The following is a 6,000-nucleotide window of genomic DNA, read 5'->3' as shown; positions in this document are numbered from 1 at the left end:
TTTTAAAGCGATGGCTGATAGAGGGATATTAGGCTGATGTAGGCTAACTTCATATCGCAGCACTTGAATTATTCACTGTACAGACTCAATCCCTTAATAGATGTTATTTACACAAACATTGGGAGTTCATCATCATGGAATGTTTTCAATAATATTCACTCATCATATCAGCCACAGTTGCTGGGAAAATACATACCTTAATAGAGGATATTGATGTAGGAGGACCATGATTGTCCACCTAACGACAGTTCAACAATCATGTGTTTATGAGCCATTCAGGTGTCATCCTTTGTGAATCATCTGTTCAGGTTCTTTACCCACCTTTTCAAAGGGTTGTTAGTTTTTTTCTTGTTGTAGATTTGTAGTACACTGTAGATTCAATAATTAGTCTGTGGTCCTTTATGTCATTGCTAATATCTTTTCTTGTCCCGTGGACTCTCTTTTTATTCTTTACTGAAATCTTTTGATATAACAAGTGTTTTAATTTTAAACAATCCCACTCATATATTTTTTTCTTCCACTGAGTATGCTTCCTATGTTATGTCTGGTGGCCCATATAGTCCCTGTATTAGGGTACTTAGATTTTCCCAATTTCCAAATTGATGGTTCTGAAAGCTTTGGGTTTTACATTTAGGTTTTTGATGCACCTTGACTTATTTTTTGGGTGTTTGGAAAGAAATGCATATTGTCTCATTATTCTGCAGATAAATTTCCAGTATTTCCAGCACCATTTATTGAAGAAGGGATTGCTTTCCAATTTAATACTTGTTGAGCTTTTGTAAAAAAATCAGTTGTCTGTAGCTGGATATTTACATTGCTAGGTTTTCTGTTCCGATCCATTCGTCTATGCATCTATCATCATACCAGTACCAGGCTGTTTTGACAACTGTGTCTGTGTAGCAGGTTTGAGGTCAGGTAGTGCAAGATCACTTACTTTGTTCTTTTTTTTTATTTTAGTAGTTCTTTGCCTATCCTGGGCTTCTTCCCTCTCCATATGAAGTTGGCAATCATCTTTTTCCATTTTGTTGAAGAATGATCCTAGGATTTGGATCAGAATTGCTTTAATTCTGTATAGTGCTTTCGATAATATTGACAGTTTCACAATATGGAGTCTTCCAATCCACAGACAAAGATGTTGTTCCATTTGTGTAGAACCTTGTTGGTTTCTTGTAGTAATATTCTGTAGTTTTTCATATTGGTTTTTAGCTTTTGTGATTAGGTTTATTCCTAAGAATTTCAGCTTCTGTGAGGCTATTTGGAATGGTATTGTTTCCTTGAATGTCCTTTCAATGATCCCATCACTGGTATACAGGAATCCAATATTTTAAAATCATTTTATTGGGGGCTCATACAACATTTATCACAATGCATACATACATCAATTGTATAAAGCACATTTGTACATATTTTACCCTCATCATTCTCAAAATATTTGTTCTCTATGTAAGCCCCTGGCATCGGCTCATCATTTCCCCCCTCCCTCCCCACTTCCCCCTCACTCATGAACCCATGATATTTTATAAATTATTATTTTGTCATATCTTCCACTGTCCGATGTCTCTCTTAACCCACTATTCTGTTGTCCACACCCCAGGGACGAGGTTTTATGTAGATCCTTGTAATCAGTTCCCCCTTTCCACCCACCCTCCCTCCACCCTCCCAGTATCACCACTCTCAACACTGGTCCTGAAGGGATTATCTGTCCTGGATTCCCAGTGTTTCCATTTCCTATATGTACCAGAGTCCATCCTCTGATCTAGTCAGATTTGGAAGGTGGGATTGGGTTCATTATAGTGGGTGGGAGGATGAATTGAGGAACTAAAGGAAAGTTGTATGTTTCATCATTGCTATCCTGAACCCTGACTGGCTTGTCTCCTCCCTGTGATCCTTCTGTAGGGTGATATCAAGTTGCCTACAGATGGGCTATGGGTTTCCACTCTGAACTCCCCATCATTCACAATGATATGATTTTTTTGGCCATTGATGTCTGATACCTGATCCTTTTGACACCTCATGATCACGCAGGCTGGTCTGCTTCTAATCCAATTGATTTCTGCTTGTTTATCTTGTAACCTGCTACACCACCAAACTCCGCTACTGTTTCCAAAAATCTTACTGGGGACACCTTAGGATTCTATCTCTATGAGATCATATCTTCTGAAAATAGCAAAAGTTTAACTACTTCTTTGCCTAATTTTATTCCCTTAATTTCTTGCTGTTGTTTTATGGCACTGGCTAGGACTTCCATCACAGTGTTGACTAAGAGTGGGGAAAAGGGTTATCTTTATCAGTTCCCTTATCCGGTAGAAATGTTTTCAATTTTTCTCCATTTAGTGCAATATTGGCGATTAGGTTTTCATATATGGTCTTAATTTTATTGAGGATTTTACCTTCTGTTTCTAACTTCTGGAGAGCTTTTATTAGGAATGGGTGTTGGATATTGTCAAATGTTTTCTCTGTATCAATTGATATGATCATATGGTTCTCATCATTTTTCTTGTTAACATGGCATTATGTAGATTGTTTTTTGAATGTTGAAGCATTCTTGCATCCTTGGCATGAATCCCACTTTGTTATGATGTAATTTTTTAAATATGTTGTTGGATTCTTTGGGCTAAAATTTTATTGAGGATATGTATAATTATGTTCATTAAGGATATATGTCTGTATTCTTTAATATTTGTTGCATCTTTTCCAGGTTTGGGAAACAGGGTTATGCGGTGTTCCTCGAGTGAGTTCGGGAGTTTGTGGTCCCTTTCTATATCATGGAAGAGCTTTTGTGGGGTTGAGGTCCACTCTTCTCTGAATACGAGGTAGAATTCTCCTGGGAAGCCATTTGGACCTGAGCTTTTTTGGTTTGGGAGTTCTTGATATTGCCTCTTTCTTCTTTTGCTTTTGGTTTGCTCAAGTTCTTAATGGCCGTATGCATTAATTTGGGAAGAAAATATTTTTCAAGGTAATTGAGTTAGTCTGTGTTGATTAGAGAAACAAATCCAGAGACACTCATATGTGTATAAGAGCTTTCTATAAAAGACCAATTGCTCCTGCCCCTCCCCCAAAAAGAATTTGTTTCAAAGGATGACATTGATTCTGCAGCTCCGGGAGATAGACATATCTGATCAGAGCACACGGGAGCATATGAAGGGGCAGGAGGAGACAGTGGAACACAGCCTAGCCCACCAGGCAGTGAGGATGATGTTCCTGAGTAGAGCAGCCAGTCCACAGAGAGAACAACATGGCTGGCCCCACTATGAGAAATGATGCCCCTCAGTGACTAAGGGTGATACAGGGGACAGCACCAGAGACACAGTGTGGGAACTGTACCTGACTTGATCCCGCCACACCGAGGCAAAGCACTGGGGAAGTGCAGTGGAACAGCAAGGGAATGGAGTGGCAAGGTCCCCAGGGAATGCTGAAAGTGGACTTTGGGGCCAGGGTGTGGCGCCCCAACAGACAGACTAGACTGGAAAACGCTCCTAAGGGCCAGCAAACGATCCTTGAATGAACGACAAAAAAAAAGACCAATTGTATTTAGAGAAAACAACCAGCCCAGTTCAGTTCAAGTCCATAAACCCTGTATTAGCCCCTATGTCTGATACTGGTCCATAAAGCCCACTTTAGACTCACACAGCACAAGCAATGCTGTCAAATGCAAGAAGATCAAAGGCTAGTGGGTTGAAGGTCTTGTGGATCCAGTGACAGTGGAAACATCTCAACACTGACACGGGTCTCCATGTATCTCCTTCAGCTCTCTAAGTGTCTCAGCAGGAGGTAAGGAAAGGCAGAGAGAGTGGGTCTGGCCTCCAGTGAGCTATTTATCTTCTTCACGCCTCTAAATTAGGTCATCAAGCTGTGACCTGATTGCAGTCTAGACTCCATCCCTTTGCTCACGTTGACAGGAAATTATTTAAGTGCCACAGACCAGCCCTTCCTTGTCACTTTGACACTTTTTCACAACTTTTTTAGCCACACATAGTTTTTAAACAAAACAATAATAATATCATATCTGTACCTAACATGATTAAATTAAAATACACACAATTCAATATGTACCAGTCTCATTTAAACATAATATTTTATAAGTGAACAAAACAACAATATTCTATGCCTACAAATTGCAATTAAGTGAACACCTTCACCATAATCCTATAATACTATCAAATATATTCCCCTATCTATGAAAGGTTCTAAGCCAGTCACTTCACGCTTTTATCCTCCCCATTTTGGGTATCCAATTTCTATACTGCCCACTTACATCAACCCAGTGCTCTGAGGAGACAGTTGTATTCTTTGATGTGAAGACCCTTCATTCTCATTGTAACCTTGTGAATCTGCATCCAAAAGCAAAGTCAAATCCGGATAGACCATCCATAAAGTCAGCAGCAATGTACAGCAGTTCGCAAGCTCAAACATCTTCTCTTCATCTGGTTGGATTCTGGTCAATTCAATGTGGGCTCTCTCAGGTAGCCTCATGAGGGTGCCCAGTGGTTTCCTTGCCTTTAGACCATGGGTCCCCTCATAAATTATCAACAACCCTACTCCCTGCGCACTAGGTCATGAACTTCAGACAAGTCAACCCGCTCTCATTGTCTCCTCTAATCCCTATGAACCAGGTCCACAGGTGTCAGTGGCCAGACTCAACCATCTCTATTGCTCTATTTCTCTGACTTGCATTCAACGAGTAGATTTAGATGGTCACCTAGCAAGAATTTCAGCCTGCCCACAGGTTCCCTTTAATAGTTCAGTCTGAGAGCAGAGTTCCTTTAATAGCACCAAATTTTTCTAGCTTTAAGCACAAACCACTAGTTCAAAAATCAGAAAGCTGGAGTTACCTTTTTTTTTTTTTAAATTCTGCCAACAACTTTTAGGTAAGTCTCTCCGAATGCAAATATCCTGAGTACTTCAAAGCACTTGGTGGGGCTGATCTTTTCAGAACCTTCTTTACACATGTGGTAGGTTATAAGACAGTGTGGGCTACTGAGGTGGGGGAGCAGGTCAGAATATTTTTAGGGGTAGGTGAGGAATATATTCAGAAATATACCAAAGTCATTAATCAACCCTGCATATTATATAGGGATTGTGAAGCCCATACCTTATTGTGTTTATAGCAGAAAGTCCTTATTTTGGTGGCACGGAGTTTTCCCTTTCTCAAGGAAGGAAAGCTCTATGCGTTACATTGTGGAGAAGCATTGGGTTTCTGCACCACTTAGTACTGTCTGCCTTTCTCACGAAATCCCAGGGTGGAAATAGGCTATTGGAGTGAAGGCTGAAGGTGGTGGGAGGGCAGGAAGCTTCCAATTAAGAAGAGGTCCTATTCTGCTAAGGACAGTAAATCCCAGTGTCAGCAAGATGCCTAGGTAGGGGAGGTGGCTGAGAAGTACTGCAGTACTTTTTGCTTTGGTGGAACAAAGTATTTTGTGGTTTTATTACTCAAAGAAAAAGAAAAATATGATATGATATAAAATATCAATAAGTTTTGCTTTGCAAACAAAACAATCTTTTATTTATTTATTTATTTAAAAATACCACATTCTCCAAAGCAGTTAGTGCATTAACCATTTGTACCACACAGGGACTCTGATAGATCTTATTTATGCTAAGTAGTTAAATGATGTTTTTAATTTATGTTAGTTGAAAAGAATACTATGTAGAAAAGATAAATTTCAAAATTTTATAATTGAGAATAAAAATTTCAAGTGAAAAAAAATTAAAACTAAAGTGCATAATCAATTGAACCTTGAAATTGTCAGAACTTCAGACAGTATCAATATAAGACTTTCTAAAATGTTTCAGACTCTGTTAAGATTGTATTTACTGAGTTATATTTTAACTTATGTTAAAGCCATAGAACCATAAAGCCAGCAAAATATAAAAATATGAATGTAAAAAATGAATAAATAATTGAAAAATTAATTTTAAAACATGAATTCATGGTATTAGGTATATTATATCTTAATAATATCTGTAATTAATGAAGAGTTCTAAAATTACTATGATATT

This window comes from Tenrec ecaudatus, chromosome 1 (assembly GCF_050624435.1).
Source record: "Tenrec ecaudatus isolate mTenEca1 chromosome 1, mTenEca1.hap1, whole genome shotgun sequence".
Classification (NCBI taxonomy): Eukaryota; Metazoa; Chordata; class Mammalia; order Afrosoricida; family Tenrecidae; genus Tenrec; species Tenrec ecaudatus.
This window is presented reverse-complemented; position numbering follows the sequence as displayed.